Genomic DNA, 11,975 nt, shown 5'->3' with positions numbered 1-11,975 from the left:
TAATTAGAATTGTTTTAACACCAATCATAGTCAAACTATCGCAAACTGTTTTGAAAAAACATAAACTTTTTTTTTAAAGAGCCGTTTGGGAGCCAAAAGAGCCACCTCTTTTTGGTGAGCTGAGCCGAACGAGCCGGCTCACTGAAAATGCCCATCACTATTAAGAATGCCCATCACTATTAAGAATTTGTTCTTAACTGACATGCCTAGTTAAGTACAGGTAAAATAAAAAAAAATCACATGTGTTCGAACGTTTCTAAAATACACTTCATGTACCACAATACAAAGTGACCACCTGTATTGGCTAATCAGTACGGCTTCTGATTAGCCATTGAATGGCGGGATATTCAAAGTTCAAACTTGATGGAACCATTAACAGAAACATGTGTCTGTACTGCAGTTGAGGCAGTAGGAGAGTAGGGAATGATAGTGTATTTAAAAAAATGTATTACTAGAATAGAATGTGGAAACAGGATCAACCATTTAAGTGAAACACTATCCACATGCGGAAATCATATCGATAACTTGACACCTGAAAATATAGCTAGCGTTTTGAGAGAATGTGCCAGTAATATGTCGTCTGGGAACAAGTCAAGGAAATGGGAGATTCGGGCACACAAACCGGGTTCAGGTGGCTGTATGTTTAGCGACCATGCAACCTAATTAACCAAAGTTTGTTAGACAGTAAATAGTAAACTGTTGTTTTGCCTGGTTTAGGTGGGTGGTTAAGTTACCTGTGATCTATAGTTAACGTTAGCGAATGATCTAACCTTAACGTTAAAGGCTTACTGTAACGTTATAGCTAGTTAACTTGCAAGTCTCCTAATATAACGTTAGCTAACTTGTCAAGGTTAACTTGGGTCAAGTTCATGTCAACTCAGGTATTGAGTTAGGTTAGACATCTAGATGGTACGTTGTAATAAGTTACATGATTTTTGACATGTTGTTATAGATGAGCGGTTGACAGCTGATGAGATGGATGAACAACGCATCCAGAAGGTTGCCTATCAATTCCTTTGCCGTTTGGAAGAGGCTAAAAGGTAAGAACATTTTAAACTTTATTTTCAGTTGGTTTTGGACAATTACTGACTTGTACTTCAAACTATATCAGTATCACTTCACCCTATCATGGATAGCTAACTCGCTTTTGAAGTGAATTGGCCAATTCTCTTTCTACAGGAAATTGCAAAAGCAACTCTCTGTCATTAAGTCTGATTGCTTTTCATGTTTCAACACATCACATGCAATACTTGGAAAAATCTTGCATTAATATTCCCTAGTAAGTTAACATTAGACATATGTTTTCTCTTTACAGGTGGATGGAAGCTTGTCTCCATGAGGAGCTGCCTGCCCCGACTGAGCAGGAGGAGGGGCTGAGGAACGGTGTGCTCCTGGCCAAGCTAGGCCACTGTTTCACCCCCAAGATAGTCCCCCTCAAAAAGATCTATGACCTGGACCAGGAACGCTTCAAGGTCTGCTCTATTATTCACAGCCCTATGGTTTTACTGAAATGCCTCTCACCGAGAAAGACTGAGTTTCCTGCTCAGTAACTTTGTTTTTGACCTTTTTTGACAGTCTTGTCATTTATTTTTCTCTGAAAAATAACACTCAGCCCCTTGTTTACCTTCTTGACCCTTTAGAACTACCTATTTACCCCAGTACCTGCTTTTCTGCTCTAATGTAGTCTTTTCACATGACGGGAACCCAGCTCCCTTAGAGCTGAGATTTGAATTTGTGCTGAGCAAGCATAATACTCTATTTCAAAGGCATTGAATAGTGTAGCTGAGAGGTGTCATAATGGAGACTTCTCCAACATATAACAGTAGCAATCTTGTTTACTGTTACACCTGAACTACACCTAACCTGTCCTTGTTGTTTCAGATGTTCCACCCAGAGACGACTGACATCTATGATAAGAAGAACATCCCCAGAACTGTGTACTGTATACTGTGCTCTCAGCCTCTACTATGTTTGGCCCCTCAGATCCATGACCTCTGTGGCAAGGTCAAATCTACAGGTATCCCCTTACTATTCAATCACAACTGGTAACTGGGATAAGGGGAAAATATAATATTAATATTCCTTTCTCATTCCTGTGTTTTTGGGGTAATATTTATTCTCCAGAGGAGGAGATAAACAACATGAAATGGGAGCTGGACTAAGATGCCAGCCTTTAGCAAGATTGGGGGAATCTTAGACAGTTTTTATTTATTTTTTTACCTTTATTTAACCAGGCAAGTCAGTTAAGAACAAATTCTTATTTTCAATGATGGCCTGGGTTAACTGCCTGTTCAGGGGCAGAACGACAGATTTGTACCTTGTCAGCTCGGGGGTTTGAACTTGCAACCTTCTGGTTACTAGTCCAACGCTCTAACCACTAGGCTACCCTGCCACCCCATGAGATAACAGTGGATGAGGCTGCTAGTATGTAAAGGCACAGATGTTTTGCTTTGATGTTTTCAGATGTAGAAAATACACCTTATTTCAAATTAAAATATGAATTCACACTCGCCCAAAATGTGTTTGTTTTCTCTCTACTATTACTCTCTACTTAAACTGATATGGATGGGATTCCAAAATTGAAACGCCAAGAGACGCATCGGATACTATTGAAGTTCCTCGGTCATCGACTGTCATCTAAGAGTCAATGTTTTCACTGTCCTTGAATAGTTTATAAAAATGTTGCCTCATCTCCCTTCTCTCTCCCTCCAGTCCATGCTGCAGTTATAGTGATCAACGAGGCGGTGGAGGGGGGGCACGTGGAGGTCATTGCCCAGGCCCTGCGGAACCCCAGCGCCATGCTCACCAACCTGCAGGAGCACTTGATGCCAGTCTACCAGGAGATGCTGCGCCAGGCACGGGCACAGAAGGCGGCTCTCGCCTACACAAAAGTGACTAACAGACTGAATTAATACGATAATTTAAAAATGCATTTATAGCCGTATCCCTGGTACAGAGTTTCTGTTGGTGTCAGGATAGTAATCATGTGTACTGAATTTCTAGTGTAACTGTTCAGAGGAGAAGGATATCTATGAGGAACACCTGACCCAAAGTGAGATTCAAGAGAACATCGACAAAGTAAATGGTGAGTTGACTTACCCATCAAACAGATAAATAAGAAGATGAATAAAAATCGTAACTAAACCAAATATTTTGTCACTGTGTTTGCAGTGCGTGTGGCCATAGAGCAGGTGGACGAGGCCCTGGATTGTGGGGACTCTGGCCATCCTGGCAGCCCTCCAGGTCCTCTGTCTGGCCCTGAGGGACCTCCAGAGAGACCATGGTACCTGGAGCAACTGGCCACTGACCGTGAACAGAAGGCCCTGGTGAGAAACTGCACATTAACACCGCACACAGAGACACTGTGACCCCCTGACCTTTAGTCTCTGACATGTGGCAGGACCTGGGCTGTGTGTACCCTCTGGAGCGAGATGAGCTGCAGAAGGAGGTGTGTGTGGCTAACGAGGAGGCCCAGAGCAACCAGACAAGTCAGTACACACTCAACTAAATACTGTATCGTGGTCTGTTCTTATCACAAGGGGCATGCACTATATCAATTCCAGTGACTCTTGAGTTGCTGCATGTGTGCTTAAATATATTCATGCCCTGTCCTTTGCAGTCCCAATGTTCCATTGTAAATCCATCCAAACAAAATGTGTGTGTTTATTCAGTGCAGAAAGCTGTAAGGTCTATCAACGAGGACCTGCGTCTTGGGGAGCCCAGGCAGACTGTTCGTGCCCTCATGGACCCTGAGGGCATCTCACTCAACTCCTTTTCTCTGCAACTTTATCTTGTCTGTAAACAAGACTGTGTTCCATTAACATTTTGGTTAAAAAAATGAATAGTGATATAAACAATATAGGGGGAAATGACCAGGTTACCAAAATTGAATAATTTTGTTGTATGTAAACTAACTGTAGTGAATATGGTCCTCTGTGCCTGCAGGGGGACCTGCAGCAGGAGGAGCTGTACGTAGCAGTGGAGATACTCTCGGCGGTGGCTCTCATCAATCAGGCGGTGGAGGCCAAAGATGTGGGAGCCTTCTATGCCACGCTGGTCAGCCCTGCAGCCGGTCTGGCCGATATAGACGACAGCTTGGTCCAGAGGTGGGTTTCCAGTACCACTCTCCTGACAATTCTCAGTTGTCTCTGTAGCCTGGGTGCAGATCTGTATACTTTAACTAACTCCTTTGCCATTTGCCTCAGGTATGTTGAGGAACTGGGTGATCAGAGGAGGAAGGCTAGGAAAGCTCTGCTGACGTGGAACAATCTCCAGAGAGGACCGAACTCTGTAAACGCAGCAGCACAGGAAGAGCATGACCGTACGTTGGAGAACTGAACACCAACTCCCAGAAACACTGGGTTTAGGTCCATTGACAGAAATATTTTGTTGGGTGCTATTTGAATCTAAAACCAGAGGAACACCTTGTATTTGACTGGATCTGCTTCCTGTTTGTCCACAGAGATCCTCGCCATCGGGCTGATTAACCAGGCCCTGTGTCGAGGCGACCTTCAGAAGGCTCTAGCTGCACTGCTGTTGCCTTCTAGTGGCCTTGAGGAGGTGACGACACTCCATGCCCGCCGCTACCATGATGTACTGACCAGAGGCCGGAGGCAGAAGGCTGAGGTATGTCATCCAGGAAGACATAATAGTTTAAAACAGGGAATCTAAACAAGATTTTGTGGTTCATTGTTCAATGCTGTGCCCTGTCCTATCCTATCACAGGTGAACCGTAATCCAGGAGCAGAGTTGTGGTTGGCTGACATTCAGGAAGGAGTGAGAAGAGCCAATCACGACACTCAAAGAGCCCCGAAGAGTGAGTTGGCGTAATACCTTCACATCAGGTTTTTAAAGACATGGTGAAATTCTATGCTGATGAGTTTCCTCACAACAGGTGTAATTCATATTATCACAAAATGTATACCGTTATCTTAACTGTGTGTGTGTTTCCCTGGCCAGTGTCCCTGGGCTTGTTGGCCGTGAACCAGGCAGTGGAGGAGGGCAAGACGTCCCAGACGCTGCGAGTCCTGCGTCTGCCAGATGTGGCGCTGCGGAGCGTGGTGGAAGAATGTGCTGGAGTGTACCAGGCTGAAATCACCACCCTACTCTTGAGCCAAATCTGTGGGAGGTCAGTACCCACTACCGTGATTCACTTGTGTTCATGCTGGTTGTGATCTATGCACTTCAGTAGCATATTAGCTGCTCATAATTGGTCAGGATTAACCGTAGACTCAGCGACGCAGTAAATGTCATATCAGGTCAATTTCAGCAACAACTAAGAGCATTGTTTTGCTCCCGCGACATTGTAGCAGACTGAGTGTACCCTTGCTCATCCGCAGATACTATGTTGCATCGCGCTCATCTCAGTATCTGCGGTGCTGCTCTTGGCAGCGTCATAACACTGAATCTACCTTCAATCTTCTAGGTAGTGACAAGCCCTAATCTCTATGTACTGGGACTCAGGGGACAACTGGAGCCCATGACTGAAGACTAAGGACAGCTCCTACTACTTCCACCTGACAGGCCCCCTCATATGTGGCCTGTGCTGAGTTTTATGCAATGGCTTGCTTAATTTAAGTGTCTGTTCTCCAGACTCAGCCTCTGTACCTGGCCCAGCTGATCTTCCTGAAGCCCCAGAATAAAACGACTCTCTTCATGGAGACTGTCATCTTCACCCTGTTCAACTACGGCTCCGACTGCAGGGAGGCCTACCTGCTGCTGCAGCTCTTCACCCCCGCGCTGCGCCATGAGATCAAGTCAGTGTACACACACTATTCACACACTATACAGGTGGTGACTGGGAACCCCACAGTCATTAAGATGTTAGTGAGTTTCTACCACCATGCCTGCGGTCAGACCGCGTTGAAGGAGATCCTAGGGCTGGCCATTAGAGAGGTGCTGCAGGACTGCATCCTCAGCATCCGCACGGACCCCTGTGAGATTGACAAGAGCTGGGTCAACCAGACCCAGACCAGCCACAAGAGGTCAGCACTGAGCCAGGAGCAAATGTAGTGTCGTGGTGGTTCTCCTATAGAGAGCCTAGACAGTTTTAGCTTGGCCACTAGAGTTCAGCATAAAGCAAGAAATACATATACTATTCCAACTGATTTACTTACTTGAGTTGAATGCACTGATTTTGATTTGCTCATGACAAGTATTTAAAGATATGTACGCTCACACTCTCAGATTGGCTTCAAGAGGTCCATTGAGAAACACAAATGCATACACACACAGCAACATACTCTTGTCTCCTCTCCCCAGCTCCCTGCCCTATGAAGTGAGTGCAGAGCAGCCCCCCCCCCCAAGTGCAGTGTCGCCTGGACATCTCTATCGTCAACCTCAAGAACATTACAGACCGCCTGCACAACGCAATCACCAGCAACCTGCATAAATTACCATAAGAGGCCCTTCATATGCACTCTGCAGAGCTTCCTTTTCATTCTCAGTGCAATTCATTTCAATCACCAGAAACTTAATCAAACAGCTGTAGGGTGCTCACGTCTTCCTCTCACCAGATTTGGCTACTTATTGTTTTAGTTTGATTTGTTTCTGTGATGGGAGTTCAACACTCAGGCGTTCTCCTTCCTCCCACAGATATGGGATGCGCTACACAGCCAAGGTCCTGAGAGATCCTCTACATGAGAAGTTTCCTCAGGCCAGCGAGGATGAGCTTTACAAGGTACACTACTGACCAGACTCGATGAATAAATCACGCAACATTCAAAGAGGTCCTTGTGTCAATGACAGACAAACTATAGATATGGAGTCAAAAGACCGAGCCCAATATTTGATTAGTTTAAAACAAGAAACAATTGGGACACAATGAATATCTTCACATACACTACATGACCAAAAGTATGTGGACACCTGTTGGAAAGGTGGCATCTTATGACGGTGCCACTTTGAAAGTCTGAGCTCTTCAGTAAGGCCATTCTACTGCCAATGGTTGTTTATAGAGATTGCATGGCTGTGTGCTCGATTTTATACATTGGTACTGTACTTTTTTGTGTATGTAGTGTATTTACCAAAAAAAGTAATACATCCACCAGTGCAAAAACAAGAGGGAGCCTGGCAGATAATTGCAGACAGAGTAATTGGGCAAGTGAAGAGTGCTTTTCATGACAACACGGGCAGCAATGTATTTGGTTTTAGTTGTAAACCCATGGGAGTCACAGATCATCTGACCAAAAAGTAAGGAAAATTATTGAATTTAATGACTGTTTCTGAAAATAATTTGGTTTGGTGGAAGTGTTGGCTACAATATTAAATAGCTGCCTGTTTATGCTGTGAAAATATTTTCTATTAATTTAGTCTCCTTCATTTGGTCCAGAGGGTCTTTTGAATTGGGGATATGTGTCCATCTATAGCACCAATGAAGTTTTGAAAATCTGCAGAATGAATTAGGCGATTTATTATTTTTATCATATTGCCTAGGCTTATTCATTTGAGATTAGCAAAGCATCGCTGGCAGTCAACTGACCTCCGTTTACTCTACCTGCAGTTCTGTAGAAGTCCTCCATGATTATATGGAAAACTTGATAGCCAGCAAATGCAACAAAGACATAAAATACCTCTTCAATGCGAGGCACTTATGACTCTACACACAGTTGCCTTGCCAAATAGTTCAGCTTTGCCCATATTGTACAGGAAACTTCCAATGGCAAAACATCGCAAACAATACAGTTTGTATAGCAGTGAAAGCGAAACCAGATATGAGTGATTGTATTTTTGAACGTTATTGTTTTTCTGCACGTTCTTCTGCATGATCTAAAGGATGTATTCAAGGTCCAATAATTTGTTCTCTTTTGTAAAGCACTGCTTTATGTCAAGTGGATTTTCTCAAATGATGAACAATCTTATTGGCGGAGAAGTCCCGTATTTATTCACTAGAACAGGCTAAGGTCAAGTTAACCTAGTAGGTAGCCGTTTTACTTCAGAGAATTCGGTGTTGTGGTTTCTGATCAGGCTGTCTTTCAAGTTTTTTTTTTCTTTTTTCTTGAGCTGAAAATTCAGAGTTTGCACGTTCTGGTTTGACAAATCTCGCTAAGTCACTAATCTTGCTTTCTGGAATACTTGTGTTATTGTCAGATTGTGTGGAACCTGGTGTTATGATGGTTGTGTTGTGGTCAGATTGTGGGGATCCTGGTGTACTACCGCTACATGAACCCAGATGCTGTGGCTCCGGATGGTTTTGATGTGGTAGAGTTCTCGTCTGGCTCCTCACTGCTCCCTGAGCAGCGCGGCATCCTGGGTTCCATCGCACGCATCCTGCAGCATCCTGCCGCACACAAACACTTCCATGGTGACAGCCCACACCTGCGCGCCCTCAACGACTACATTACCCTGATGCACTCCAAGTTCCGGTGAATCGTCCCGTCATTTTAGCGCATCCTCCACCCCCTTTTTAGAGGAGAGCTTTATTACTATAATTAGGCTATACATGCTAAATGGTTCTTAAGCAGATCTTCCGCAGTAAGTTCCTGCATGCTGTGTGTGATGTGTCGGCGCCAGAGGAGCATTTTAACATTGAGTACTCTGAGATGGTCATCCTCAACAAGCCTGTCATCTATATCTCCATCAGTGAGCTCCTTAACACACACAAGGTCTGGATGCTATATAAGCTAAAGAGGCATAGAAACTTTTTTAGTTTTTAATTGGTTCTGGGGGAGGTGGGTTGGGAACAAACCTTTTCATTTGAGTAGATTGTGTGTGTGTGTGTGAGTGTGGCTTCTGATGGAGCACCAGGACTCTCTGTGTCCCAACCAGTCTGACCTGTTGCTGACTGCTGACCTGGGGAAGGTGCCCACTATCCAAGCTCTGGTTGGTGAGGGGGCTGTGAGCGCTGCGGAGCCCTAGACAGAGCAGACCCTGGCCCAGTACAGTAAGATGGAGGTGTCCCTCAACCTCACCAAGTTTGATGTGTTCAGGGGCTCTGACGACCACCCTGACGCCAGGGGGCTTAAACTTTTTAACATTTCAGTGAGGTATGACCATCACACCATGAAAATGGCATGTCTAATGTGAAGTGTGTTTTGTTTCTGTGTGGTTGTGTTTTGCAGTACCAAACAGTTGATTGTCGACTTGATCCGAGACCAGCCTGGAAAGCTTCTTCCTCTCAGGATCAGGTATATTCCACAGCTCTTCACTGGGCTCCCACACGCCCTCTTCCTCACACTCTCATCTCTCCGTAGGGAGTTGGTAGTAGTTAACCGGTGGTGTATTCCTCTCCCCTCAGGAGGTGCAGCATGGGTGGATGATGCACTGCCGTGCCCAAGGGACGCCCGCACCCCTGAGAAGATGAAGTGGAACCAGTTGATCGTTTCCGACGGCTACCTGTCTCTGGAGGAGAAGAAGCAGAAGATCCAGCGTAGCCTGAGGAGGCTGGAGAGCCTGGGGGTCCTGACCCCACCTGACTCTGAGACACAGATACTACAGCTCATAGCCAAGGTAGATGGAGACATACACTACATAGCACACACACAATGATATTTTAATTGTAAAGTTATCACACCAAATCAACTACAGATAAACCGAGATGGTATAGCCCCCCCCCCCCCCCCCCGAGACAGACCATGGGCAGCCTGCACTGCAAGACCTCCTTCCACAGCTAACAGGTGGACTTCTACAGCAAGTACATCACCACCTGCCTGGGTAACCTCACCACCAAACACAGGTAGACACAAACACATGTGGGAGTGTGACCACACTGGAAGATGGCTTTACACTGCTACTGTGCTGAGCTCTCTATCACTTTCTCTCTTTCTTCAGATCGAGGACCTGCCAGTCACACAGTAAGTATGCAGGAACGTGCACACACACCACCCTACCAAATTACCATGGATGGTTACCTAGGGCATCAAGAAATTAAATGTATTTGATTATTATATCTCCTCAGGTTTAAGAATGTCATCTTAGACATTGTGGCCGGTGATGAGGGCGGCACGTTCCAGGTAAAGGCTTGCTTTATGAGTGTGGACATGGAGAAGTTCCCCCTCAAATACAAGGTGAGTCTGGGGAGTAGTATAATGAAACTAGAACAGACATTTCAATACAAACCTATGGTCTATGATTGACGCAAATCCCAGTCTCTCACTGAAATCAGTGCTCTATGTGCTGCGATGGTAAATTATTTAGTGATCCTATTTTGAAAGATCTTGGATTTCAGAACTGTATTCAAATGTGTATGCGTGTGTAGGACCTGCTGCAGCTCCAGTACAAGGGAGTGGCGGTGATGATGTTCGACAAGGCCAAAGTCAACGTCAACCTGCTAATCTTCCTTCTCAACAAGAAGGTTTTCAAGAAGTGAGGGGGTTAGAATAGTGCCAGATCTCCCACCCCAACACGGGGAGCAGCCTACACAATCCTCTAGTATTTTGTGCACTACTTAAAATGAGCACAGGACCGCCGCTAAGCTACATTTGCCACCCGCTCCACATTAGGGGATTTTATGTTGTGCAACTTAATGATTCAAATGCCACTTTCAATGCCATAGGAACTGGTACTGTAACATGTACCTTGAGACTTCCTGTGATTATGGTTTATTGTCTCCCTGATGTGTAGGTTACTGACAGGTCTGGCCACATTGTAAGGAATTTGTGTAATTGACTGTAAAGACCGATGATATTGCAATGAGGGTGATTCCATTAGCTCGGCTTATGTCAGCTGAGACGTGGTTGAGCCTTGTGGTCCAACCTTTGACCTCAAACCTAAGAGGCTTGACCTTTTTGTTAGTCTGGGCTTAACTTGTTCAAACTTATGTACATATTTTCTGTCATTTAATTGTTTATCTTCATTTTCATCTGTCATTCTGCTACCCTTATGTCAGTCTTGATTGGTTTAATCTTTTTCTTTTCAACACTAACATGTTCAAGTCAGTCACAATTTCCACAATCGGTTGCTAAATATGAATGTGGACCAACTTGACAATACAACTGTTGTTATTTCTTTACATATCAGTGCTGTAGCTGTAAAGGAAATTGGTTGATTAATCTAACCAGACAACCGACCAACTGCCTGATAAATTGTCCTAATGAAACTGTTAATACTCCTGTTTTTTACTTTTATATTTAAATAAAAATGTAGTTTCTGTCAGTTTTGGTTTTACATACTTGATTTGATCTATTTTATTAACCTGTTATTCTTAATGATAGTTTATTTCTACTAATGAGAGCTTTATTCTATCTTCATAATGGCCATGAGACATTTTTATGCAAACCATCTCAGCAGATGCTTGCTTGCTCTGTGCGCTCCACAAACTGGTAAATAACAAAGCCCACCATAGATATTCACCATTTATATTACATGACCAAAAGTATGTGGACAGCTGCTTGTCAAACATCTCATTCCAAACTCATGGGTATTAATATGGAGTTGGTCCCCCCCTTTTGCTGCTATAATAGCCTCTACTCTTCTGGGAAGGCTTTCCACTAGATGTTGGAACATTGCTGCGGGGACTTGCTTCTGTTGAGCCATGAGCGTTAGTGAGGTTGGGCACTGATGTTTGGCATTTAGGCCTGGCTCAGTCTGTTCAAATTCATCCCAAAGGTGTTCGATGGAGTTGAGGTCAGGGCTTTGTGCAGGCCAGTCAAGTTCTTCCACATTGATCTCGACAAACCATTTCTGTATGGACCTCTCTTTGTGCATGGGGGCGTTGTCATGCTGAAACCGGAACGGGCATTCCCCAAACTGTTGCCACAAAATTGGTAGGGCAGAGTCATCTAGAATGCAATTTTACGCTGTAGCGTTAAGATTTCCCTTCACTGGAACTAAGAGGCCTAGCTGGAACTGTGAAAAACAGCCCCGGACCATTATCCTCCTCCACCAAACTTTACCGTTGACACTATGCATTCAGGCAGGTAGCGTTCTCCTGTCACCCGCCAAACCCAAATTAGTCCGTTAGACTGCCAGATAGTACAGCTTGATTAAGTTCTCCAGAGAACACATTTTCCCCTACTCCAGAATCCAATGGCGGCGAG

The 11,975-nt window shown here is 44.6% G+C and overlaps 1 pseudogene; it reads left to right on the top strand.

The window, feature by feature from the left end:
- Nucleotides 1–376: 376 nt before the first annotated feature.
- LOC124006028 lies at nt 377–11,042 on the top strand (annotated as a pseudogene).
- The last annotated feature ends 933 nt before the right edge of the window (nt 11,043–11,975 follow it).

This window comes from Oncorhynchus gorbuscha, linkage group LG19 (genome assembly GCF_021184085.1).
Source record: "Oncorhynchus gorbuscha isolate QuinsamMale2020 ecotype Even-year linkage group LG19, OgorEven_v1.0, whole genome shotgun sequence".
NCBI lineage: Eukaryota > Metazoa > Chordata > Actinopteri > Salmoniformes > Salmonidae > Oncorhynchus > Oncorhynchus gorbuscha.
This window is presented reverse-complemented; position numbering and strand designations above follow the sequence as displayed.